Source organism: Loxodonta africana, chromosome X, assembly GCF_030014295.1.
Source record: "Loxodonta africana isolate mLoxAfr1 chromosome X, mLoxAfr1.hap2, whole genome shotgun sequence".
NCBI classification, from domain to species: domain Eukaryota; kingdom Metazoa; phylum Chordata; class Mammalia; order Proboscidea; family Elephantidae; genus Loxodonta; species Loxodonta africana.
This window is the reverse complement of record NC_087369.1, coordinates 19430208-19458072: the sequence shown is the minus strand read 5'-3', so window position 1 is coordinate 19458072 and position 27865 is coordinate 19430208. Positions and strand designations below refer to the sequence as shown.

The following is a 27865-nucleotide window of genomic DNA, read 5'->3' as shown; positions in this document are numbered from 1 at the left end:
AATATTCTCTAACAAAATAGAAGTGAAGGATGGGGAATAAAATTAACCAGGGAAAAGGTTATTTGTAAATGAATGAATGTATTTTTCAGTTTGTCTTGGTAATTGCACTCTCTCAGATCCTCGACTTGGGAGGGAGAATGAAGTGATCAAAGTAAATTTTCATGTAAATGGAGTTCCCAGATTCATAGTTTAGTTCTAAAGAACTTCCCCTCAAATTCTATTTGGGTTTAGAAGGAAAAATGTCCTGGAACACAGGCATTTACATAAATAAATGTACGGATGCAATAGGTCACACCAAGTGGAGATGCTCAATACTGACATTTTGATCCCTGACTTAGCCCTGGTTGTTATTTCTCAGCAAATCATTGATTCAGCTTAAAAAAAAAAAAAAAAACCAAACCCATTGCCATGGAGTCGATTCCAACTCATAGCAACTCTACAGGACAGGGTACAACTGCTCCACACAGGGTTTCCAAGGAGCACCTGGTAGATTCAAATTGCCAACTTTTTGGTTAGCAGCCGAACTCTTAACCACTACACCACGAGGGTTTCCATAAATTCCGCTATGCTATAAAAACCTTAATAGCCAGCAGAATCTCTTGCAAATAGGGCTGAAGCCCCGGCCTTTTTTAATCTTCTGACCCAGTGAAATCAATTGACAAGGTGGCCTGTCCATCAATGAATAATATTCCCATCTCCTGGTCTTTTCTCACATAAGCTACATAGCTTCTAGAGATTTTGTCAGCTGTCCATATTTTTTCTATTTGGTCTCTGTTCAGAAAGGCTAGCTCATTGTTCTTCCATGGTTGAGATGGTCTCTTGGCTTTCAGAACTGTGAGCCAAATCCAGGAATTCTACTGAGCTGCAAGGATCAAGAAGTTTGGCTTTTTTTCCTTTATGTATAGGTCTTCGGGTATAATAACTAGAACTGAAATGGTTCTTGGTCAATCAGGGACATCAATGTTTTTCTTTTCCTTCTTTTCAGGTATGGCAGCGATCAGACAGGAGAAAAAATGGGCTAACTTGGAACAACCTGAGTACCAAGCCAGAAACAATACCTTCTGTCCGGAGAGTTAAATAGCTCTCACTCAGTAACACTACCACTCTTTACTTAAGGATGTAGAGTCCTCAAGGTCATCATTTTTTCCACTTCGTTCATCTTTTGGACACTCACTCTCCTTACTTGTTCATTCAGTCATCTTTTGGTCACTCACTCTCCTTACTTGTTCATTCAGTACCCGCAGCTTCACCATTTATTCCAACACCTAATTGCTCTGATACCGATGCATTCGAAACGCACAAGTTATCTACAGTGCCCAAATCAATTTGTTGTTAGTTGTCATTGAGCCAGCTCCAACTCATGGCAACCTTAGGCACAAGAGAATGAAAGGGTGCCTGGTCCTGTGCCATCTTTATGATTGTTGGTACGTCTGAGTCCATTGTTGCGTCTATTATATCAAAACAATTGTAGTCCCTATATCCTTCTCTAGGATTTCTGCATTTATGCTGTGAGATAGGCATCACGGAAACAATGGCCTCTTTGGTTCTTTTACTGGAGCTAGAACTTCCCTCTGTGCTTTGCTTCAGTTGGTCTTGGCTTGGAGTATCCATGCTGTGACCCTTAGTGACAATGACAAGATTCTTTCTTAGCATATTATAGAGAAGATTTCTTGTATCTTTCACAGAGAAGCTCTGACGTGCAAATAGTTCTCCCAAAAGATTTCCACCATCGTATGTTGTCCTTGTGTGCCATGGAGTTGATTCCAACTCATAGCGACCCCATGTGAGAGAGTAAAACTGCCACATAGGGTTTCCTAGGCTGTAATCTTTATGGGAGCAGATCTCCCATGGAGCTGCTGGGTGGGTGAGAACCACCGATCTTTCGGTTAGCAGCCAAGTTCTTAACCATGGAGCCATCAGGGCTCCTTCCACCGCAGTATCCGAATCAAAACAAACAAACCAGCCTGTTGCTGTCCAGTCAATTCTGACTCATAGTGACCCTATAGGACAGAGCACGACTGCCCCACAGGGTTTCCAATTGTAGCTGGTGGATTCAAACTGCCAAGCTTTTGGTTATCACCCCGGCATTTAACCACTGTGCCACCAAGGGTCCACCACAATATGTTGTCTTTAGGTGACATCCAGTCAGTGCCGACTCATAGTGAACCTATGTACAATAGAACAAAACACTGCCCGGTCCTGCACCATCCTCATGATCATTGTTATGTTTGAGCCCATTGTTGCAGCCACTGTGTCAGTCCGTCTCATTGAGGGTCTTCCTCTTTTTTGCTGACCCTCTACTTTACCAAGCAAGATGTCCTTCTCCAGGGACTGGTCCCTCCTGATAGCATGTCCAAAGTATGTAAGATGTAGCCTCACCATCTCCGCTTCTAAGGAATATTCTGGCTGTACTTCTTCCAAAACAGATTTGTTTGTTCTTTTGGCAGTCTATGGTATATTCAATATTCTTTGCCAACACTGTAATTCAAAAGTATCAATTACTCTTCGGTCTTCCTTATTTATTGTCCAGCTTTCACATGCATATGAGGCAATTGAAAACACCATGGCTTGGTGTCAGGTGCACCTTAGTCCTTAAAGGGACGTCTTTACTTTTTAACATTTTAAAGAGATCTTTTGCAGCAGATTTGCCCGATGCAACACATTGTTTGATTTCTTGACTGCTGCTTCTATGAGTGTTGATTGTGGATCCAAGTAAAATGAAATCCTTGACAACCTCAATCTTTTCTCCATTTATCATGATGTTGCTTATACACCCACAGTATACCATAGGCTAATCCTGCTGGTCATAAAGCTACTTGCCTGTTAACACTCGCCTAGATAATGCACAACCTCCTTAACAGTGCACGTTTCACCTTTGTACCTGCTGCCTGCAAAATCTTCAAAAGTGGCACTTGTGGTCGTAGGGGTTATAAACATAAAATCAATCTGATTGATTTGTTCTGGGGAGAACCTGCAAGCACTATCCAATGTTGAACACTAGGCAGAGGTGGAAAATAATCTCATCCTGGCACTGAAGAATTTGCAGTCTGTTGATCAAACCTCACAGCCGGTCTCTGGGTTGCTCCACAGCCGAGTCTGGAGGGTGTCAGTCACGGGTCCTAAAGCCTCAGCAGCATTTTGAAGCAATGAGTAGCCAAGCATTTTTAAGAGACACTTTCTGACCCGATCCAATCTTTGTGCTCTTCTTTCACTGCCCATGCTCTGCATTATTTGCAAGGTCTCTCAGTTTCACACGAGTGAGAAAGGCCATAGTGTTGTCATTGAGTATAGTGATTCTGAAGCGAGATTCCTTGGGTTTGGATTCTGGTTAGCTGTGTGACTGTAAGCAACTTACCTAACTGTTGTCAGCTTCAGTTTTCCTGACCTGTAAATTTCCCAAAAGCCAAGGGGAGGCAGTACTTTAGCACACCTGTAACACATTCCCAGCCAGGTGTCATGAAATTAGACATACAAACAATGTTGAATTGGCAAATGTTGTGTTATGTGTATTTTTAAAACACACACAATCCGGATGCCCAGGCCAGTGCAGCTCAATTAAATAAAAATTTCTGGAGGTGGGGTCCTGGGAAGTTAGTATTGTTTTTTAATACCTCCCTGTCTGGGTGATTTTAATGTATAGCCAGTGTTGAGAAACACTGGGCTATGGAAAAAACCACAAGGATGGTGAGAAAGATGGCGGCCATGTGGAGTTCTTGATGGGCTCGGGCCCTTTTTTCACAGCATAGCATAGTTGTTAAGGCATGGACCCTGGGGCAGTGAAGGCCTGCTGGGCTCTAATCCTGCTTTGTGCCACTTCCTAGTGATGTGATGCTGGGCAAGTTACTAAGTCTCTCTTTGCCTCAATTTCTTTAAAATGGGAATGATTATAATAACAACTATCTCGTAGGGCATTTAGGAGGATTAAATTAGTAAATGTAAAGTGCTTATTACAATGATCAGCACATAGTAAGTGCTATGTCAGTGTTTGCTCGTTTAAATACATATAAATACCTATTTTATTCTTTCTGATGGGGGATCATGGACAGTTTCTCACCCTCGTTTGTTCCACTCCATCCTCAGTGCTAGGTTCTTGGGCAGGAACCACACCTCTGACTCAGTGCTCAATAAACATTTGAGGAATGCATGGTTGAATGGCTACAATGCCCCCTTGTGTATTCAGTAGGAAAAAATAACAAAACGTACAGTTGGTTCTCCATATCAGTATGGGTATCGTGACCAACTGTCTACCAATGGTGCTAAAATCAAGAAAGCCCTAGGCAAACTGGGACGAGTTGGTCACTCTAAGGATGGGCATCACCCAAAAGTCCATTTCATCAAAATACTATCTTCCTTTAAGTATAAAGAGAGGTTCGGGAGGCCAATTCATTCATGAGCACATAGCAAAGGCAATGAGTATGGCAATTCACTGCCTGGCTATGGTGTGTGTGTGCACACATGCATGCACACGCACACAGACACACACACACACACACGAGCACCAATAATAATAGCTGGGATGTAGTGACAACTATATGGGATGTAGAGCATTGTACACGATTAAGAAGAAGCATAGCCTCTCCATGACTACATGCTCACTTTTTAGTGTAGTTAGGAGAATATATATGTTCATACATGTGAAGCATTTAGTAGAGTGCTGGACACATAATAAAGGTTCAATGGATGTTAAAGCTTATATTATTATTGCTATCATTATTAACGCTCCCAGGCAACCTACATTCTTCATCTGCTTCTCTCCCTTTCTCACCTCCCAGCCTCATCCCTTAGCCATGAGCTATCTGCACCCTATTTTCTATTTCCCTTTCCTGCTCTCTCCCTCCCCAACCAGAAGGGCCACCAACAATTTTACCCTTCTTTGCCAGTTTGTACAGGTTGAGCCTCTCACAAGGGCACCCAGTGAAGGGAGCCTAAATCATTGCTGTTGAGTCAATTCCAACTCCAAGCAGCCCTATAGGACAGCATAGAACTGCCCCATAGTGTCTCCAAGGCTGTAATCTTTACAGAAGCAGACTGCCACATCTTTCTCCTGTGGAACAGCTGGTGGGTTTGAACCATCGATCTTTCCGTTAGCGGTCAAGTGCTTAACCACTGCACCACTGAGGGCCCTTGGAGGGAGCCTAGGGGGCTGAAATCCAAGCCCTTCCTCCTAATGTGGACCCCTCTCTCCAGAAGGGCATATCACAAATTCACACAGAGATTGGGCTGGCTGCTATGGAAACTTGCTAACAGTCTTGAGAAAAATAAAAGTCAGTGACTATATTTCACACCTTGAGTCTTTAATATCTCCTAGCTGCCCAGGTCATGCTAACCCCAAACATTCTTCGCTTTGTTGAAGACATCTGTACAGATCAAAGATGGAGGCATATTTCCAAGAAGAACAATTAGTAAGATTTGTGTTTTGTTTATTAATGTCATTTTTCAACAGGAAATTGAAACTACCTGACCTGGGGACAGCAGGCACAGCTTTTAAGAATGAGATTTTTTTTTCAATACTCAAATAACAACAATATGAACTATGACTAAAATGATTTGGTTTGAGAAGATGATGGAAAACTCTTTCAAAGTGTTGTATAATGTGTAGATAAGCGATAGCCATGGGAGATCTCCTATCGATCACTATTGACCATGAAATCAATTTTATCTTAGCTCCGAATTCCAAATTTGAAGCATTTGCACCATTCATCACTTTTAGTCAGCTATAAAACATTGGCTGCAGGGAAATCATGAAGGTTATTTGCTGATTGGCTGCATAACTGAGGTTCTGTTCCTGCCAGAACACACCCCTCTGCCTTTCTCCCAGATACCTACAAGGTCCAAGTAGGCCAGGTGAGCAATTCCTACTATGGAGGATGTTACAAGAAGTCAATATCTGTGGCCTATTTCACAGCCTTTCTTGTCAAGGACATGCCTTTCTTGTCAAGGACATGGGTCATCTTTGTAATGAATAGGATGAAGGCAACATCGATAAAATCATTGAAAATTTGTTAAGAATGAACCCTTGGGGCCAATAAAATGGAATCTTAGAGAATTGAGAGAACTTACAAATTAAATCACAGGCCTATTGACCATTCCAAAGTCGGAAAGGTGGGCAATCGTGATTTAGATTTTCCAAAAGGCAAAGCAAGTAGATTCGGCAAACTTGGTACTAAGAGGTTAATCAGATCTTGCCAGATTCTGCAACAAACCAGTTCTTCACCAGAATCTAGAAAAGAAAATGCTGAATACTATGCACTGGCCTGGGTTTGCAGAACATAATCCAGTGAGAATCGCCTAGTGTGAGAGAATATGTTGTTCACCCCTCCTGCTAAAGGAGTAGACTATATTTTCCCTACCCTTGACTTTGGGTTTGGCCATGTGATGTGTGTTGGCCAACAGTATGAGGCAGAAGTGCCCACGTGCCCATTCTGAGCCTAGGCCTTAAGAGGTTTTTTGTCCTTCCCCTTGACCTCCTGTGTCTCTGCCACTGTTCTGGGGAGGCTATCCTGGCTAGTCTCCAGTTCCTAGGAGGAAAAGGAGCGGCATGTAGCGCAGAGCCACCTAGCCAAGGCCAGCCTACTGTAGCTGACCCACAAATGCAAAGCATACCCAGCTGAGATAAGTAGAGCCTCCCAGTCTCCCCGCAGACACATGGACTGAAGGCATGGTTGATGGCATGTGCCACTACGGTGTTATCATTCTGTGTTATACAGCACTGCTGTGGACATAGAAAACCAATATACCTATTTCTCTCCTTTGATTGGTAGCTCAGAGCCAAGAGGTAGGTGGCAGTGGATCTGAACTTCAGCAAACATGTGGTAAGTTCTGTCCCTACAGTCTTAAAGATGAGATGGAGGATCATAAGACAGTCACTATTAAAATTAAATAATTAATGTTTGAAGAACTAGATACTAAGAAACAAACAAACGAAGTCCATTGCTGTAGAGTTGATTCTGACTCATAGTGACCCCTGTATGTTATAGAGTATAACTGCTCCGTGGAGTTTTCTTGGCTGTAATCTTTATGGAAGTAGATCACCAGGCCTTTCTTCCATGGTGCCACTAGGTGAGGCGTGAACCACCAACGTTTAGGTTAGTAATTGAGTGCAAACTGCTTGCACCACCCAGGGAACTTAAACCAGTCGCTGTCAAGTTGATTCAGATTCATGGCAACCCCACGAGTGCAGAGGAGAACAGCTCCACAGGCTTTTCAAACCTGTGACCTTTCGGAAGCAGATCACCAGGGCTGTTTTCTCAGGTACCTCTGGGTGGGTTCAAACCTTTCAGTTAGTAGTCGAGCACTTAACTAGTTCTGCCACCCATGGCTTCTAGACCCTAAGTAATCTAGACCCTAAGTAATATAGGCTTCTGATGGAGTAGTAAGGCATTTCTCAATTTTCTCCTATTCATATATCTACATGTAAAATAAAAGTCGTGGATGAAGTGAACGCTAAGGTTCCTCCCACGTTCTCAGATTCTTTGGCTTTGCTTCCTCCTTTCTCATGGTAAATTGAGTTTCCAATCTCCAGGAAATGAGGTGACTTAAGTAGCTCAATTGGCTTAGCACATGGGAGAAAACCAGCAAGCCAGGCCAGTTAGCATTACCAAGGAGGCTACAAGTGTGAGTTTTAATCCACACAGATCCAGCCATTTCAGATAGAGTACATCCAACCATGCAGATTTAATTGAGGGGAAGCAGAAGGTGATGAAACTTCCAAGTTTGACCTTTAAGGCTGGGCCATCCAGTGAAGATGGGTTTGCATCCTAGTCTCAGAGGGCCTGTTTGTCACTCTGGAGAGTCATTTCTCATTAATACGATGTCAACACTAGTGGGGAACTGGCTAGCCCACTTTTGAAAGAGGTTAAATTACCTTTTAATCAGCGTATGAACGAATACAGCTTCTGTTCCATCATGGTTTCGCAGCCTGGCTAATTTGACATTTTATAAAAGCCCAGGCAATGCTAACTAACTCTACCTGCGTGATCCAAGTAGCACCATTTCCAGAGAGGCAGAAGACAGGAAAGGAGGGTTTCTGTGGCTGTTATCCAAACTGGCATAATTGATGTGGGTGCAGTGGATCAAGGAGCTAATGGTCTGTGTTTAATTACAGAGGCAGTGACACAAGACCTTGAGAATGATAAGGCACTAACCAGATAATGTACCACTGTCTCAGTTATGAGCTTGCTGAGTGCCTGGGCAGGAGAGTCAGTCCAGTGCCAAGGTGGGCTAAATTCCATGTTTCTCCTGGGATTTGGGCCTGGTCCCTAGGAGGCACAGGGCTATGTTTATAAAATGTGTCCAAACTCACACTGAAAAGGTTTCCTGGGAACAGTCCCACACAAGGCTCCAGGTGAAAGTGCTTTGAAGTCCACTACTCTGGGAGTTTAAAACTAGGAACATCTACATTGATATGTGTCCAAAATTCACCAGCCACAGTGGAAAAATGGGATTTTTCATCTTGTCTCATTCCCCAGAGCAATACGACAAAAACAAACGACCTGTTATCCACTAGCTTGAAACGTTAACGACAGTAACTGTATAATATTGTGGAACTGCACATTGTCACACCATATCTATTCTCAACTTTTAGCAATAGAGCCTTCAGGCTTTAACTGGACACAAGGCCGCCCAACTAGAGACTACATTTCCCAGCCTCCATTGCAGCCCTGTGAGGCCATGTGACTAAATTTTAACCAATAAGGAAAGAGGAGAAGTGATGTACTTACAGTCTGGGTCATATCCTTAAAGGAAACTATTCATACTTCATTTATTCTTTTCTCCTTCTTGTAGTGGGTGGTGGTCTAGTTTCAATCTTGAAGTCAAAGAACATACCCTACAGGATGATGGAGCAATAAGAGAGAAGGAACCTGGGTCTCTAGATGACCTTGAGGAACAAAGCCATTCTACCTCCATCGACTGCCTACAAGCTTGACCAAAAGGTCAGCAGTTTGAATTCACCAGCCACTCCTTGGAAATCCTATGGGGCAGTTCTACTCTGTCCTATAGGGTTGCTATGGGTCACAATCAACTCGATGGCAGTGGGTTTAGTTTTTTAGTTTGATCTCGTAGCTGCACAAGACAACTGGTGAAGTAGACAGGTAAGGAAGTGATTAGAACATCCATTTGACAGAGGAGGAAACTGAGGTTCAGAGAGGACGTGTCTTTTGTTTTCAGTCACACAGCTCCACAGATACAGAGCCACACCTTGAACCCGGGTCTTGACTCATATTCCAGTACTGCTTTCACTATAACATTGCCTCTCCCCGCAGTGGAAACCTCAAGACATGGTCCTGTCTGTTCACTGAAACGCTTGCTGTTTTGATTGCTCAAGTATTCCCCATCCAGCTCTTTTCCACACACTTCCCGCCATTCCACCTCCTACACTCCGCCCCCAAAAACACCGAAAAGGAAAAGCTCCATGAAGGTTTTTGTTTTGTTTTGTGGTTGATGGCCTTGCGTTAAAAAAAGAACAGTCTGAAAAGGGTAGTGGGGGGGCAGAGGGAAGAGTATTTTATCAATGACATTGTTTAAAATCGCCAGCACATGGGGTAATAAAAAGCAGCACAACTTTTCGTCAGTTTTATTACTGTTTCTAGATTCGCTGCAGGCAATGAACCCCTTATTGCCTCTACCTAACCTGTGCCCTGAATGGACCACTCCCATAGCCCCCTATTCTTGGTATGCCACAAGATAATAGTAATGAAGGGAAGCAAAAGCATACAACGTAAAATCCATTTAACTTTCACCTTGCTCTCTTTGATATGTATACATTTCCAGGAAATGACTGGCATATTTGTACCACTTGCCGCCTGTTACATTTAGAAAAGCTTCTGTACAGAAAGGGAAAGCTTGTCTGCTTCCTTGGGCTTTTCCCTTCTTCTCTCGACAGCTACAAGAGTTAGTGCTGTGCTTTTTTTTTTTTTTTTTTAAAGTTGGCATCTTGCCCAACTCAAATTGATTATAAAGGTTGGGAGGGATAGTTGAGATCTGTGGCTTGATTCCCGGGTTAAGTTGGCTGTTTAGAAAGATAGCATTGACAGCGGAGACAGACTACAGATGGGAAGGCAAGTCTAGAGATTCCATTTTTTATTACGGAGGCGCTGAATGACTCACTGGTTTGGGCTCTTCCTTAGAGGAACACAGAAAAGTGCCTGGAAGAAGTCGGGGGAAAGGCTCTTTCCTCAAAGGCTTTATGGTCCGGGGGGCCAGTTAAATACAGAATGCCCAGTGAAGTTTGCATCTCAGATAAACCACAAATACTTTTTTAGTATAACTGTGTGCCCAAATTTTGCATAGGCCATGTTGTTGTCAGGTGCCGTCCTGTCGATTTCGACTCATAGCGACCCCATGTGACAGAGTAAAACTGCTCCTTAAGGCTTCCTAGGCTGTAATCTTTACGGGAGCAGATCCCCAGGTCTTTCTTCTGTGGAGCTGCTGGATGAGTTTGAACTGCCAACTTTTAGGTTAGCAGCCGAGCACTTAACCATTGTGCCACCAGGGCTCCTTGCATTAGGTTAGGTGTCATCGAGTCAGTTCCGACTCATAGCAACCCTATATACAATAGAATGAAACACTGTCCAGCCCTGCAGCTATGTTTGAGCCCATTGTTGCAGCCACTGTGTCAATCCATCTCACTGAGGCTCTTCCTATTTTTCACTGACCCTCTGCTTTACCAAGCATGATGTCCTTCTCTAGGGACTGGTCCTTCCTGATAACATGTCCAAAGTACATCACCATCCTCACTTCTAAGGCTGTACTTCTTCCAAGACAGATGTGTTCATTCTTCTGGCAGTCTGTGGTATACTCTTCACCAACACCATAATTCCAAGGCATCAATTCATCTTTGGTCTTCAGTATTCATTGTCCAGCTTTCACATGCATTTGAGGCGATTGAAAACACTATGGCTTGGGTCACGTGTACCTTAGTCCTCAAAGTGACATCTTTGCTTTTTAACACTTGAAAGAGGTCTTTTGCAGCACATTTGCCCTGTGCTATATGTTGTTTGATTTGCTGCTATTCATAAGGTTTTCATTGGCTAATTTTTTTTTTAGAACTAGATGCCCAGGCTCTTCTTCATAGCCTGTCTTAGTCTGAAAGCTCTGCTGAAACCTGTCTACCATGGGTGACCCTGCTAGTATTCTAAATGCCAATGGCACAACTTCCAGCATCACAGTGACATGCAAGCCACCGCAGGACATACTTGCATAGGATATACTTATACTAAAAATACATAATACTCTGTTATATTTGTATTTCAGACGAACAAGGAATATTTTTTTAGTATAAGTCTGTCCCATGAAATATTTGGAGCTTACTTTGGGTTCACTGGGTTTTTATACTTAAACATTATTCATTGTTTATCTAAAATGCAAATTTAACTGGGTATTCTGAACTTTTATTGGTTCAATATGGCAGCCCTACTTATAGAAATCTAGCAAGATTTTATGGAACGGTGGTCTCTTGAAATTCAGGAACAGCCAGTCTTGCTTTTCTCATAAAGGATTTCATAGGCTGTCTGGTTTTATTTATTGGTTGGATGAGGGGATGCTTCGAGGGGAGAAGACCAAGGGGAAAGAGATTAGACTGAAAAATAGGAAACTGGAGTTTGAGTCCTGTTCTGCCAGCCAACTGGCTGTGTGACCTTGAGCAAAGCACTTCACCTCTCTGAGCTTCAGTTTCCTAAAACGAGGGAATTAAATGGTCCATCTAAGTGTAAAATTAGACTTGACAGCGATGGGCTTGGTTTGGCTTTTTGATTAGTCCTATTTCCTTCCCCATGCTACTAATGCTTTGATGGAATTCATTATTCCCTGAGATGATAGAGGTCAGTGCTGTCCAACAGAAATACAATGCAAGCCACATAACGTACTTTTAAACTTTCTAGTAGGTACATAATGAACATAAAAAGAAGCAGGTAAAATTAATTTTAATAATATTATTTTATTTAGCCCATTATATTAAAATGTTATCATTTCAGTATATAATCAATATAAAAATATTTATGAGGTATTTTACATTTTTTTTTTAGTAGCAAGTCTTCAAAATTTGGCGTGTGTACATAGAGTCCATCTCAGTTGCGACTAGCTGCCTTTCCAATGGCAACAGCCACGTGTGGCTCAGTGTCTATCATATCGGACTGCACAGGTATAGGAAAAGCAAAAAAATTAATAAATTTATTTTAGAAAAAAAATATTTTAGAGAGTTAGACAAATTCAAGAATGAGAGCTCTGTAGTGGGTTATGGAGAGAACTCAGGCCATCAGGGGACATATTCATGGCATTTAAAAATTATGTTTTATTTTTCAGAGTAATTTTGGAATTACAAAAAAAATGAGCAGATAGTACAAAGAGTTCCCATATACCCCCCTGCCCAGTTTCCCTATTTTATATTTGTATGGTACATTTGTTACAATTAATGAACAAATAACAATACCATATTATTAACTAAAGTCCAGAATTTATTCAGATCCCCTTAGCTTTTACCTAATGCCCTTTTTTCCCCTGGATACCAGGACACCACATTACGTTTACTTGTCATGTTTCCTCAGGCTCCTCTTGGTTGTGACAGTTTCTTAGACTTTGTGTCTTTTTGATGGCCCTGACAGTTTTAAGGAGGACTGGTCGGGTATATTGTAAGATGCTCCTCTATTGGGATTCATCTGCTGTTTTTCTCATGGCTAGGCTGGGGTTATGAGTCTTGATGAGGAAAAACACAAAGGTAAAGTGCAGTTTTCATCACATCATATCAAGGGTACATGCTATCAATATGATGTATGACTGTTGATGTCGCCTTGGTCAGGTCTCTCCACTGTAAAGTTACTTTTTCACCTCCCAAATCTCCCCACTCCTCAGCCCCGTAGGGCTGCCTTTTGGTATTGGTGGGAAAAACAGAAAGGACCCCAAGCCTAACCCAGTGAGGCAATTCTTTGTTTATCCTTTTATATTAGGACATGGATCTAGACATACCACAGACAAACGAGGCCTCAAAGCATCGTAATATCAATAAAAACCAAACCAGTTACTGTTGAGCCGACTCCAACTCATGGCAGTCCCGTGTTCGTCACAGTAGAACTGTGCTCCACAGGGTTTTCAGTGGCTGATTTTTGGGAAGTAGATAGCCAGGCCTCTCTTCTGAGGTGCCTCTGGGTGGACTCGAACCACCAACCTTTTGGTTAGCAGGTGAGCACATTCACTATTTGCACTGCCCAGGGACTCCGTAATAGCAATAGCTGACATTTATTGAGGCCTTCCTATGTGCCAGGCACTCCCCTAATGGCTTTAGTATACCCATTGCCGTTGAGTTGATTCCAACTCATAATGACCCTGTAGGACAGAGCAGAACTGCCCCAGAGGGTTTCCAAGGCTGTAATCTTTATGGAAGCAGGCTGGCACATCTTTCTCCCATGGAGCAGTTTGTGGGTTCAAACAGCCGACATTTTGGTTAGCATCCGAGTGCTTAATCACTACGCCACCAGGGCTCCTTTTCTCACAATATTAAGAAATGGATTTTTGGTGGTCTCTATATAAAAAAAAAAAATTTTTTATCTTACAGATGGAGGTACTAAGGCACAGGCCAAGGTCAATTGGCTTGTACGTGGTAGAGACAGGATCTGAACCCAGGCACACTGATGTTGGAAGCCATTCTCTCAGTGCCCCCACTGTGGCTATGTAAGATGAAAATTCTTAATAACGTAGTGCCCTCATTGCTGTTTATTATTTGCTCTTTCCCAATACTAGTTCTATAAAGGGCACTCTTGTCATATTTTACATGTCTTTTTTTTTCATTATGGTAAAACATATCTTATTTAAGTGGGTCAGAGAACGCTATGAATAAAGGTCACTTTCTTTATTGACAAGCTTTCCAAAAGAATAATTTGCATTTCTGTTGATAAAACAGAAGATCCTAATTATTTTAACCGGTGTTATTTTGTCATTGATTTTTTCGATTGTGGTAAATATAGATGTAACAAATCTTTTGCCATATTAACATTTTTCACATGAACAATTCAGTGACATTAGTTATGCTTATCATGTTGTTTGACCATTCTTAAATGGTACTTTTAATTCCAAAGTGTGTTGATCAATATTAACTCCACTCTGCTCTTAACCTCTCCTCAAAACTTTGCTTCATGTAACATAGTCCAGCTTCCTCCCTTTAGCCTGTCCACCAAAATGGTTGTTTGGTTTGTTGTTGTTAGGTGCCATTGAGTTGGTTCCAACTGATAGCGACCCTGTGCACAACAGAACGAAACACTGCCTGGTCCTGCACTATGCTCACAATTGTTGTATTGCTTGAGCCCATTTTTGCAACCACCGTGTCATTCCATTGCGTTGAGGGTCTTCCTCTTTTTTGCTGACCCTCTATTACCGAGCATGATGTCCTTCTCCAGGGACTGATCCCTCCTGACAGCACGTCCAAAGTATGTGAGACGCAGTTTTCGCCGTCCTTGCTTCTAAGGAGCATTCTGGTTGTACTTCTTCCAAGACAGATTTGTTTGTTCTTTTGGCAGTCCGTGGCATATTCAATATTCTTTGCCAACACCACAATTCAAAGGCATCAATTCTTCTTTGGTGTTTCTTATTCATAGTCCAGCTTTTGCATGCATAGGAGGCAACTGAAAACACCACGGCTTGGGTCAGACACACTTTAGTCCTCAGGGTGACATCTTTGCTTTTTAACACTTTAAAGAGATCTCTTGCAGCCGATTTGCCCAATGCAATGCGTCTTTTGATTTCTCGACTGCTGCTTCCATGGGCGTTGATTGTGAATCCAAGTAAAATGAAATCCTTGACAACTTCAATCTTTTCTCCATTTATCATGATGTAGCTTATTTGTCCAGTTGTGAGGATTTTTGTTTTGTTTATGTTGAGGTGCAATCCATACTGAAGGCTGTGGTCTTTGATTTTCATCAGTAAGTGCTTCAAGTCCTCTTCACTTTCAGCAAGCAAAGTCGTGTCATCTGCATAACACAGGTTGTTAGTGAGTCTTCCTTCAATCCTGATGCCCCATTCTTCTTCATATAGTCCAGCTTCTCGGATTATTTGCCCAGCATACAGATTGAATAGGTATGGTGAAAGAATACAACCCTGACGCACACCTTTCCTGACTTTAAACCAATCAGTATCCCCTTGTTCTGTCCAAACAACTGCCTCTTGATCTATGTAAAGGTTCCCCATGAGCACAATTAAGTGGTCCGGAATTCCCATTCTCCGCAATGTTGTCCATAATTTGTTATGATCCACACAGTCAAATGCCTTTGCATAGTCAATAAAACACAGGTAAACATCTTTCTGGTATTCTCTGCTTTCAGCCAGGATCCATGTGACATCAGCAATGCTACCCCTGGTTCCATGTCCTCTTCTAAATCTGGCTTGAATTCCTGGCAGTTCCCTGTCGATATACTGCTACAGCCAATTTTCAATGATCTTCAGCAAAATTTTACTTGCATGTGATATTAATGATATTGTTTGGTAATTTCCACATTTGATTGGATCACCTTTCTTGGGAATAGGCATAAATATAGATTTCCTCCAATCAATTGGCCGGGTAGCTGTCTTCTAAATTTCTTGGCATAGACAAGCAACCACTTCCAGTGCTGCATCCCTTTGTTGAAACATCTCAATTGGTATTCCATCAATTCCTGGAGCCTTGTTTTTCACCAGTGCCTTCAGTGCAGTTTGCACTTCTTCCTTCAGTACCATCAGTTCCTGATCATATATTACCTCCTGAAATGGTTGAACGTTGACCAGTTCTTTTTGGTATGGTAACTCGGTGTATTCTTTCCATCTTCTTTTGATGCTTCCTGTGTTATTTAATATTTTCCCTGTAGGCTCCTTCAGTATTGCAGCTCAAAGCTTGATTTTTTTCTTTAGTTCTTTCAGCTTGTGAAATGCTGAGTATGTTCTTCCCTTTTGGTTTTCTATCTCCAGGTCTTTGCACATGTCATCATAATACCTTACTTTGTCTTCTCAAGCTCTTTTACGTCATCATTTTTTTCCTTTTGCTGTAACTATTTGACGTTCAAGAGCAAGTTTCAGAGTCTCTTCTGACATGCATTTGGGTCTTTTCTTTCTTTCATGTCTTTTTAATGACCCCTTTTTTGCTTTCTTCATGGATGATGTCCTTGATGTCATTCCACAGCTTGTCTGGTCTTCAGTCATTAGGGTTCAATGCGTCAAATCTATTCTTGAGGTGGTCTCTAAATTCAGGTGAGATATACTCAAGGTCGTACTTTGGCTCTCGTGGACTTGTTTTAATTTTCTCCAGCTTCAACTTGAACTTGCTTTTATGAGCAATTGATGATCTGTTCTGTATTCAGCCCCTGGCCTTGTTCTGACTGATGATATTGAGCTTTTCCATTGTCTTTTTCCACAGATGTAGTTGCTTTGATTCTTGTGTATTCCATCTGGCCAGGTCCATGTGTATAGTCGCTGTTTTTTGTCCCCCCAAAAGATATGTGGAAGTCCTAACCCCTGCATCTATGAATGTGATCCTGTCTAGAAATAGGGTTTTTGTTTTGTTAAGTTGATGATTTATACTGGAGTGTGGTTGGTCCTAAGCCTAATCCCTTCTGAGTGGTGTCTCATGAAAAGTGAAAATAGATATGGGGAGACACACACAGGGGAAGGCAGAAACCATGTGATGACAGAGGTACATGCCTCTGTCAGCCCAGGAATGCCAAGATTGCTGGAAACTTCTAGAAACTGCATGAGACAAAGAAGGACCTTCCCCTAGGTAGTCTGAAAGATGCCCTCCATTGGACTTTTAGCCTCCTGAACTGTGAGAATACAAATTCTTGTTCTTTAAAGCCACACACTTGAGATATTTTTCTTATAGCAGCAGTAAACAACTAAGACAGCTAGTTTCTTGGATATGAGTGGCTGAACCATCATATAAGGGCAGCCTATTGATGTTTTAGGCACTCATGAACTTGTGGCAAACTAGAAGCCTAAGAACCTTACAGGAAGGTTCATCCAAGCAATGGAGAAGAAAGACATAGGTATATGAATGGGAACTTGAGATGCAAAACTAACTTTAAAAATAAAGACAGCTTAATGGATACAATATTCTAATCTATGTCCTCCTCAACTAAAACTCTGACATCTTGAAGCCTGCCTGCCAAGATGCCAAATCGCCAGGACTTCTAGGAGAAGGTGATTGTCTTAGTTTGGGTTCTCCCAGAAGCAGACCCTGAATTAAGGACACAAGTGCACAGTTTGCTCAAGAAGTAGTCCAAGGAAACACCACGGAGGAGCCAGCGAGGGAAGGTAGCCAATGAATGGTGTGTTATCAAGCCAATTATCACTGTGGGCACCTGATGTTAATTCCCCAGCACTTCTGGCCTGCCACATGGGAGGGCAAAGCAGACTTCAGGGGCCAGAAAAGGCAAAGAAGTGCAGGTTCTGGCAAGTGGAAGTCACGTTGGAATGTGTCCAAGTGGTAAGGATTGGGGGTACAGACAGAGCACTAATACAATAGCCCGGCCACCTTTGAAGTTGATAATATGTCTGCACTTTGAGGAATCTGATGTGGTCTTACAAGCTCTGCTAGCAAGCTGTATTTTTTCATTTGACAAATCGTTTGGATTGAGGCAATGCGATGCTTCTCCTAAAATGGTAATTGCATTTTCCTGGAAATCCACACAGGTTTGTTTATATGCCACGTGCATGTTGCAGCACATAGCACACGCAGATCTTGAACATCTTGTAAAAGCAGTACCGGGACCCAGCACAAATCTGTTCACAGACCCGCCCAGAGGACACCAAATGGTATGTTATTTCCTCCTCTAAATTGTATGTCATCGACAAAGGAACCTTCCATGCTGGATGTGGTGCCTCTTGGAGCTCTCGCAGTGGGCTACAGACACGAGACTGATGCCAGGAGAAGGGCTGGCATCATTTCTGCAGTGTGTCAGTGGCACTGATGAATACTCAGGACTGGGAAGGTTGCTATTTTAATTTATATGCTATTGCTACCCGTTTTGCCTGGCATACCCCGAATGCCCCAGATACCTATTTGAATGGGAAGAGTTCCATATTTGTAAAACAGACCATCTTGTGGAAATTGGTCTTTTGTCACTCTCCTGAACAGTGTGAAGTTAGGAAAATGGCTTGTGGGTCTTGTTTGCATTATAGAATTCTAGCATTTTTTTGCTTCCTGTCTTTCTTTCTTATCAGTGCTTTTCTCAAGGGAGCCAAAAAAAGCCAAAAGGACCCTTCTGGCCACCTTTCCAGAACCACCCAGCGTGAATACAGCCTCCAATACACCTTAATTATCATTTGTAAAAACTACAAGTCGTTTCATGCCAGGATTTCTATACAGTACTAAAATTGCTTGGAAGAGATTTGCAAGGTATCAGAAATCTTTTTTTTGTTGTTTTTGAGAATTACTTCTTTTATTTTTCTCTTTGAATATTGATACAGTAAACAAAAGTGGTTCTTTGCCCTAGGCCAGTATGATGGTTTGATTTGCTTTCGATATTTATTCTTAGAAGCCATATAATTTTTTTCTATTCTATTATTTTACATCGTATTTCTATGCATTATTGAGTTATCACGTTTTTCAATTCCATTTTTATACAATGAATTTTGTTTGTAGAACACTCAAATTGCCATATATAATATACATGTGTATTTAAAATGATATAGAGAAGCATTCAAAATTCCAACAGGTATTGCATATAATTGCAGTGATGTAATATAATATAATACAATAAAAATGCAATTTATCCCAAGGACATATATGGCAGAATGCAAAGTTCATTGTTTTCTGACCCTAATTTTCAAGCTACTGTGTGACATTTACGTTATATATCATTAAGAGCATACACAAGTATACCATGTCTTTCTCGGACAAATTTCACATAAATTATGTGTCTCTCTGATTTGTTTGGATGATAAGGTATTCAGTCTATATTAGGAATGTCACGTAGATCACCCTCCCCTCATCACAAGAATGCTGAAGTAAATCAGAAAAAAAGACACTGCAGAGTCCTTCTGAGACATTCTAAAAAGAACCAACAGCAGACTTCCAGCTATAAGACATAAGTAAGCTCATAAGTAAGACCCCTCTCCTACTACTAATGGCACAGAAATGCTGAACTAAATATATCCCCCTGCCCAAATGAAATACATGTATGAACTCAAAAAAAAAAAAAAAAAAGCTAAAAGGGAAATCCTAAGAAAAGGAATCAAAACAGAGCCAGAGCAGTAAGGCCAAACAAATACCGTGGGAGACCATGAAGGTTTCACACCCAGGTATAGACCCCACAGGCTGGAGACTCGGGTCCTAATACCAATGCGGTATGATGCAGGGGAGCTGGTATCTTAGCCAGCTGTCCTAGCCAGGTTCTGAAATGGGACTATAAAGGTTGACAGGGGAACAACCCAGGCCCAGGGAAGTTATGAGGGGGCCTGAGTCTGGGTCTTTGGGTAGAAAAATGTCATCTTCGGGATTGCACTCTACTCAATGTAGAATCCGAATTTACACTACCGGTATGGCGCAGGAAACCCAAGCCAAACCACTAACATGAAAACTGATTTGGAGCCTTTGAAGCTTCCAGAATTCCCAATTGAAACAAATGCAAAACCACTCTGTAGGTCCATTTTCACTAATGACTAACAGGAGTCCTTCGAGCAAATCAAAAACAAAACAAGCAAACAAAAAGTGCTGAAGGTAAATTCACAATAAAAGATGATAAACATATGAAAAATGAACCCATCGTGAGGGTGAGTTAGAAAACTCACCCAACAAGAGAATTAACACTCCAATCTGTACAGAATAGGGTAATCTTAAAGAGACTATAAAGTAAGTATACTTTAAACGATTGAAGACATGAAAGGGAGAAGAGTAACCAAAATGAAAGCCCAAAACAATATGAGAAAGACCAGAAATGTGATCCAGCTGGCCCAATGGTTCTTGAAATGTCAGTGGCAGATAGAGATGCTGTTTGGAGTGTTGGGCAGGCCCCTATTGGTGCATCACAGTGCAGACCCTTGGGATTTTGCCACGAAGTGCTGCCATCCTCTGCAGATAACTACTCTCCTTTTGAGAAACAGCTTTTGGCTTGTCACTGGGCCTTAGCAGAGACTGAACACTCAACCATGGGCCACCAAGTCACTATACAGCCTGAGCTGCCCATCATGAACAGGGTTTTGTCTGACCCACAGAGTCATAAAGTCAGACATGCATGGCAGTGCTCCGTTATTAAATGGAAGTGGTGTATACAAGATCGGGCTTGAGCAAGACCTGCAGGCACAAGTAAGTTACACGAGGAAGTGGCCCAAATGCCCATGATCCCCACTCCTGTCACATTACCTTCTTTCTAACAGGCCGCATGTATGGCCTCATGGGGGAGTTCCTTATGATCAGTTGACTGAGGAAGAGAAAATTTATGCCTGGTTTACAGATGGTTCTGCACAATATGCAGGTATCACTCGGAAGTACACAGCAGCAGTGCTGCAGCCCCTTTCTGGCACATCTTTGAAGGACAATGGTGAAGGGAAATTCTCCCAGTGGGCAGAACTTCAAGCAGTGTACCTGGTTGTTAATTTTGCTTGGAAGGAGAGCTGGCCAGATGTGCGATTGTATACTGATTCATGGGCTGCGGCTAATGATTTGGCTGAATGGTCAGGGACTTGGAAGGAACATGATTGGAAAATTGCTGACAAGGAGGTATGGGGAAGAGGCATGTGGACAGGCCTCTCTGAATAGGCCAAAGAAGTGAAGATATTTGTGTCTTATGTGAATGCTCACCAAAGGGTGACCTCAGCAGAGGAGGATTTTAACAGTAAAGTAGATAGGATGACACGTTCTGTAGATACCCGTCATCCTCTTTCCTCAGCCACTCCTGTCATTGCCCAATGGGCTCATGGACAAAGTGGCCATGGTGGCAGGAATGGAGGTTTTGCATGGGCTCAGTAACATGCACTTCCACTCACCAAGGCCGAATTGGTCTGCCAGCAGCAGAGACCAACACTGAGTCCTCAATACGGCACAATTCCTAGGGGCCATCAGCCAGCAACCTGGGTGGCAGGTTGATTACGTTGGAGTGCTTCCATCATGGAAAGGGCAGCGTTTTGTCCTTACTGGGATAGACACCTACTCTGGGTACAGATTTCTTTCCTTGCATGCAACACTTCTGCCAAAACTACCATTCATGGACTTTACATGGTATCCCACACAGCATTGCCTCAGATCAAAGGACTCAACTCACAGCAAATGAAGTGCAGTGATGGGCCCATGCTCATAGAATTCACCGGTCTTACCATGTTCCCCATCATCCTGAAGCAGCTGGCTTGATAGAACTTTGGAATGGCTTTCTAAAGACACAATTATAGTGTCAGCTAGGTGGTAGTACTTTGCAGGTTGGGGCAATGTTCTCCAGGAGGCAGTATATGCTCTAAACCAGTGTCCAATATACAGTGGTGTTTCTCCCATAACCAGGATTCATGGGTCCAGGAATCAATGGGTGGAAATGGGAGTGGTACCACTCACTATTACCCCTAGTGACCCACTCACAAAATTTTTGCTTTCTGTCCCTGCGACCCTATGCTCTGTGGATCTAGAAGTCTTAGTTCCAAAGTGGGGAATGCTTAGTTCCAAAGGAGACACAACACTGATTCCATTGAACTGGAAGTTAAGAATACCACCTGGCCACTTTGGGTTCCTCATGCCTCTGGATCAACAGGCAAAGAAGGGCATTGATCCTGATTGCCAAGGGGAAATTGGATTGATATTACATAATGGAGGTAAAGAAGAGTAAGTCTGGAATACAGGAGATTACTTAGGACGTCTTAGTACTACCATGCCCTGTGATTAAAGTCAATGGAAAACTACAGCAACTCGATTCTGACATGACTACTAATGGCCCAGAATCTTCAGGAATGAAGGTTTAGGAATGAAGGTTTGGGTCACCCCACCAGGCAAAGAACCACAACCAGCTGAGGTGCTTGCTGAGGGCAAGGGGAATATGAAATGGGTGGTGGGAGAAGGTAGTTCTAAATACCAGCTATGACCACATGACCAGTTGTACAAACGAGGACTGTAATTGTTTTTAGTTTTTTCTTCTTTGTTTTATTATAAGTGTATGATTGTTCATATATATAAATATATATATGGAAACCCTGGTGGTGTAGTGGTTAAGTGCTATGGCTGCTAACCAAAAGGTCGGCAGTTCAAATCTACCAGGTGCTCCTTGGAAACTCTATGGGGCAGTTCTACTCTGTCCTGTAGGGTCGCTATGAGTCGGAATCGACTCCACGGCACTGGGTTTGGGTGGGTTTTTTTTTGGTATATAGCAAATATCTTTGTTTTTTCCTTCACTTATTCCATTACTTATTATAAAATTCAAGATGTAAACATGGCTAGGGCATTTTTGGTTGTGCTCATGTTAGCCCCAAGTATGATTTTATAATTGTCTTTATTTAGAGATTATGTATGGTTTAAGGAGATGTGTACAGGTGCCAAGTTGACAAGGGAGGGGGACTGTGATGGTTAAAGTTATGTGTCAACTTGGCTAGGCCAAGATTCTCAGTGGTTTGGAAGATATTATGTAATCATCCTCCATTTTGTGATCTGATGTGAGCAGGCCATCATTTGAAAAGGGAGTTTCCTTGGGGGTATGTGTGTACATATATATATATATATGTTATGTGTGTACATATATATATATATATATATATATATATATATATATATATATATGTTCTGGCAGAGCTAGCCCTCTTTGGATCCTGCATCTGACTCGTTGTCCTCTGACCTACAGTTCTTGGACTGTGAGCCAGCAGCCTACTGTCTGACCTGCAGATTTTTGGATTCACCATTTCCCGCAGCCCCATGAGCCAGCAGCCTGCAATCTGATCTGCTGATTTTGGGTTCGTCAGCCCCTGCAGCCACGTGAGTCACAAGACGCCTCCAGCCTGACGTCTGACTCACGGATTTGGGACTTGCCAGCCTCCACAGCTGCATGAGCCATTTCCTTGAATATATATATATGTACATATGTATATATATGTGTGTGTATATATATATAATTTAAATTTTATTATGTTTCCTTGATATATATGTACACATATATGTGTGTATGTATGTGTGTGTGTGTATATATATATATTTCACTAGTTTTGCTCCTTTAGAGAACCCAGCCTAAGACACTGTCCTAGTCTTTTTGGTGCTCAAACTGTCATAAATTTGGCAAGTAGGAGCTCCTTCAAGTCAGTGCCCAGGTCCTATTGATACAACTCCGGTAGTTTTTGATGGCTTCTTTACTTTCTGCTACAATATATTCTGGACTTTCTGAAAGTAAATTTATGTACCAAACATGACAGGCAGATTCTTTCTTAAGAACAAGACGATGACATGATCTCAAAAAGAAAGCCCCTGATGAAAAAAACACATTATTGTTTTTAAATATATTAACTGGTGGCATTATTAGAGGATAGCTTTTTAAGTATCCAAAAAGCCAGGTGTTTCATAACTAACATCACGCTATCTTGGCCCTAATTTGAATTTGGGGGTATGTTTAAAGTAGAAAATAGTGATAGAAAAATGTGGAACTCAAACTATTGTCTCTAGATAAACATCTTGCAGCAGTGACAACTTGGGAAGGTTCCGCATTCAGAGGGTTTTAATGCTCTCACTAATGTTATTATGCAGAGTTGGCACAGGCATCCTCTTTGGTGAGAAATAAAAGAACATGAAGGAAATAAGTCAGCCACTTTGGGTGAGGGTAGCTTGATTTTCCCTCTTGACTGCTTGCTGTGGCTGAGTTGTTCTTCAAGAGGAGAGACCTTGAGTGGGACAGGCCCTGGAGAGATCATGTCAAGTTCCATTTCACCTATAGAAAGAGAGGGCAACACCTATGGAGACAGCCACATGAAAGGGCCCCTTACAGAAATGCTCAGCAAGCTGCTCAAGCCAACTCTGAATAAACAGAGGAAAAGGGCAAGAGGCAAATCAAGAGAGGGGATGATTGTGGCAGTTTCACTGGCATGATGGACAAAACCTGATTGGTGTGGGTTCAAAGGAGAGGAGAGGACATGAAGATGGCAAAGATAGACAACTCATTTGAGGAGTTTTAGTGTAAAACTTCCAGTGCCCAGTTACCATGACTTAATATTTCGATCAAAGATTCTATAGATGAATTCTGATCAAAAGGGGGGAAATGCAGAACAGAATTCCAATTTCTCAATGGAATCCAGACTTTCTGGGGCCATTCAGGCTGAATGAGGCCCTGAAACTATTGTCCTGATGTCATATTTAAAATTTAAACCTTAAACCAAAACTATCTCTTGAAGTTTTCTTTGGACCAAAAACTAGCTTATCTTAAGTAGTAAATTATGTCTGCTTTGAGCATTGTGCTCTTTTAAAGAATTATCTATGTGAGATCAAATTGACAATGGCAACTAGAAAGGTTGGATGGGAAGCTTAGGAGGCACTGAATTTAAGATAATGTGGGTGGAATAATTTGGAAAAAAGAGCGAGAATGGTAGCACAACTTGAAGAATGTAACCAATGTCACTGAATTGTATATGTAGAAATTGTTGAAATGGTGTGTCTTTGGCTGTGTATACATTCACCAAAATAAAAGAAATTAGAATCAAAAAAGGGAGTAGGCACTTAGGACAGTAAGTAGTATAGGATGCAGGGTTGAGGAAGGAGGCATGTATGTGTTTTATGTTTTGAAGCTATTACAGCATGTTTGTCAGCTGGTACAGGTTTCCCCATCCAGAGGGGGAAACTAATGGTGGAGGAGAGAGAATCGCCGGAGTAAGGCCTTGAGTAGGCAAGTGGGCTGGGCTGGCTTCATGGCTTTCGAACTGTGTAATCTTCCAGGGCCCCATGATCAGAAGGGCTCTGTGCTGGTTTTAATGCTCTGTTGTCACCATCTGAAATTCTTAATATTTTTACCTTTGTAAATGAAGTCCCACCACCCATCTGTCAGTTTGTTGTAATGTGATGGCTTGTGTGTTGCTGTGATGCTAGAAGTTATGGGTCTGGTATTTCAAATAAAAGCAGGGTTACCCATGACAGACAGATTTTGGCAGAGCTTCCAGAGCAAGACAGAGTAGGACAAAAAGACTGGCAATCTACTTCCAAAAATTATCTGATAAAAACTTAATGGATCACAACAGAATATTGTCTGATTTGCTTTGGACACATCATCAGGAGGACTCAATCATTGGAGAACACCATGTTTGGTGAAGTAGAGGACCAGTGAGGGCAAAAGAGACCCTCAGTAAGATGGATTGGCACAGTAGCCACAACTATAGACTAGAACATGCTGGCAATTGAGAGGATAGTACAGGACCAAGCAACAGTTTGTTCTGTTGTACGTAAGTTGCCACGTGTTGGAGTCGACTTGATGGCAGCTATCTATCTATCTATCTCTCTCTCTATATATATATCTTTTGATCTATGTGAAGTCCAATGGAACATAAGGGAACGTGCCTGGGCTTGGAGTCTCTGCTCACACACAGTTCTGTCTCCCTAGGACAAGTTCTCAGCATCCGATCTTCAGGTGCCTGCTGCCCCAGGCCCCTCCTGAACTTCCTCTCCCTGCCCCTGCTCCACAAGCTCTGCTGCCCTTCACCAAGAATAGTGGCTGGGTCACACTGGTGAGGAGAGAGGCGGAGAGAGGCCTGCTTCCTGCTGTCACCCTCCACCCTCAATGGGAGCCTGGGTGCGGGGATGGTGGGGCTTAGGTCCACACACCCTAGGTTGTCTCAGAGCTGGGTGTGATGGTGGCTGTCCTGCCACAGGTGGACAGTGACAAAACATGTCTGGGCAGCTTAACAGAGGCTGCATCTTGGTGGGGGCGAGCCTCTTGCCTACCCCCAGTCCAGGTACCTAGTATGCCCTGGCACAAAGTTCTAAGGATCCTTGAGGATTTGTCCATCCCTGTGAGTTTGGGCAACATACCTGTAGGAAAGAGAAATGCCTGGCTTGACTTCCCCAGAGTTCACCTGGACTGGGGTGCAGCCTGTGGGTATGGGGGCTGGTGGGAGAGGGAACCTGGCAGCCAGCAGGCCCAAGTGTATGAGGTGAAATTTGTGCTAACAGTTTAAAACTTTAATTTTTCTCTGCTTAGAATGACACTAAATAGCAAATAAAACACCATAACAAGTCAAGGGAAAGACTGAGGATGAAAGAAAGAAAAAAAAACATTTTTTATATTTTAGTACCTTTTTCCTTTTGAACAAGGGGCCCCACATTTTCATTTTGCCCTGGGCCCTGCAAATTATGTGGCCAGCCCTGCATATAATTAAAAACTGAAATAAAAAGAATGCCTACTATGCCCCAGGCGCTGTGCTAGATATTTCCACATTCACGATCCTATTGGATTCTCCTGGTAACTCTGCCCTAATGCCACTGCTTTTATTGCTGAGGAAGGGTATCCTTGAGTAAGCAGGATGGTTAAGCAGGAGCAAGAACTCAGGTTTGTTCATTCTCCTGGAAAGCATCTTGAAATTCTTCAACTGGTAGAAACGATGCAGTCTTGAGATAAGCCTTTACCTTCCTTGAGTATCAGCTCTTATCCATTCTAGTAGCGACCTATTAATCTCTAAAGATTTCTATTTAAGGAGGCGGAGCCAAGGTGGCGGAATAGACAGACGCTTCCTGCGAGCCCTCTTTACAACAAAGACCAGAAAAAACAAGTGAAACAAGTATACTTGTGACAAGCTGGGAGCCCTGAGCATCAAAGGAAAGCTTAGAAAACAAACAGAGGAGTAGGGGGAGGAAGAGACCGTTCAGAAGCGGACAGGAGTTACTGGACCTGAATAGCAGGGAGCCCTCAGGTACCATTCCTGGAGTGGCAGTGGCAGTGGGCTGGTACTAGCATTCGGCCACAGTTTCCTCAGGGAGAAGCAGCCAGCCACACAGCCTACTCACACCTCCAGAACCTGAGAAGAATGGTGCTATCTGCAAAAGCTAAGTACTTGGGTGTATTTTAACCCACCCACTGTCCCCTAAGCCGGTTTCAGCGGCTAATTTCCCTGGACCTGAGATAGGCCCTGTTGAATGCCTAGAGCCATCCTCCCGGCTTTGGAGAAGGAAAAAATTTGCATTTGGGGGAAAAGACAATTTGCCAGCTCCACTAACCAGGGGAGCTCAGGACAGAAGTGGCTCCTGTCCAGGCATAAATGGTCCGTGGACTTTGAGCATCTTTCCCTTTTGCATGGACCTGTGTGGGCCTATTTCGGGAGAATAGGCCCTTGTTGGCAGACCCCAACTGTTTCAGCTGTGCGGTGGACAGGTGGGTGTTTGATGTTTGACATTGCTTTGCCTATTAAACAGGGTCCTCACCTACCCACATAAGGGGCCTAAGGACTGGTAGCTCCACTCAGGTCACCCAGCCACCTGCAACAGTGGTCCAAGGATAACTGGTACCTCCCAGTCCTTACAACCAAAAACATTGGGTACCCATGGTCCATCTGCAGAACCCACCCACCTGCACACTTGAGGGAACAGGGACGCGCTTTCCTCAGAGACACTCGGGGATTGGTTCTCAGCCCCCTGCCTTGTTCAGAGCATAACCACCTGCTGCAATCACATACCAGTACCTACACCAATCACCCCTGCCCCTTTAAGACTGTAGGACAAAGCCTGTACCACTCATTTGATGATCAGCTACCTGGACACCTGAGCTGAATTCATACAAGAAAAGTGAATGGACTCCTAGAGTGATATACCTGGTAACAGCTCTAGCCATCTGGGGACAGGATGTCAGAGCTCCAAAGGCGAAAATAATCAAGCTAGCTCGCTCAAGCAGCCCATTCGGGCATATCAAAATAAAGTAAAGCAAGAAGCTACGACACAGTAAGCAAGCAAAAACTAATACAACAACTTATAGATGGCTTGGAGACAACA

At 42.6% G+C, this 27865-nt stretch overlaps 1 pseudogene; it reads right to left on the bottom strand.

Moving 5' to 3' along the window:
• Positions 1-563: 563 nt before the first annotated feature.
• LOC100660306 (protein Mdm4-like) lies at positions 564-3024 on the bottom strand (annotated as a pseudogene).
• Between the last annotated feature and the right edge of the window lie 24841 nt (positions 3025-27865).